The following is an 831-nucleotide window of genomic DNA, read 5'->3' on the forward strand; positions in this document are numbered from 1 at the left end:
TCTTCCTTCTTGGCCTCCATGTATGTCCTCACCTGTTTTAGTATCCATCTATTGTTCTGTTCTGGGAAACTGTTCATGTGTGTAAGAATCTTTTAAATCTCCCTTGAATTTGTTAATTCCTAAAGTAACAGAAAATGTTTAATGAAAGTTTACATTTATGAATTTTAGAACACTCTGTAAAATTAATACAGATAAATAGCTATTTATATTTTAAAGAATACACTGAAGGATAAAGAACACAGAACTTTACATATTTCTCACATATTCTGGAGTCACAGTTGTTTTTAAGCACAATATTGAAACCTTCAAAAGGTATTTAAGGATTTGGTCAAGTAAATACGGTTAAATATTTGTCTTCATAAAGAAAAAACTAAATTATACTGTTATGTGCTGATATTTTTGAAGTTGTTTTAATCATTAAAACAACTTGATTAGCAAAGCTAAAAAAAAAAAGGATGTTTCAATTTAATGTTTAAAAGAGGTACCAGTTTTTAGAAAACGTAAGTTATTTGTTGAAATAACCTGTTAAATATTGTATGTTCCTTCCTCTGTACATTGTAAAATACTTAAGAAATTCATACAGAGAAATGTGACACTATTATAAATGTGTACTTGAGAGTAACATGCAAAAATAAAAATCAGACTTATTTTCCTGATAATCAGTGTTTAGTCTGTTACCAGTACAAAGTAATACTTCTTTAAGGGGGGAAAAATACAGTTTTGTTAAATCTAACATAAAACAGTGGACTGTTTTTTGTGGATTTTTAAATTCTCTGTGTGGCAGTGGAATGTGTTCAAAATACTTAGTTGCCCTTCCTTTTTTGACTTGGT

This window comes from Bison bison, unplaced genomic scaffold, assembly GCF_000754665.1.
Source record: "Bison bison bison isolate TAMUID 2011002044 unplaced genomic scaffold, Bison_UMD1.0 scf7180017854630, whole genome shotgun sequence".
Taxonomy (NCBI): Eukaryota; Metazoa; Chordata; class Mammalia; order Artiodactyla; family Bovidae; genus Bison; species Bison bison.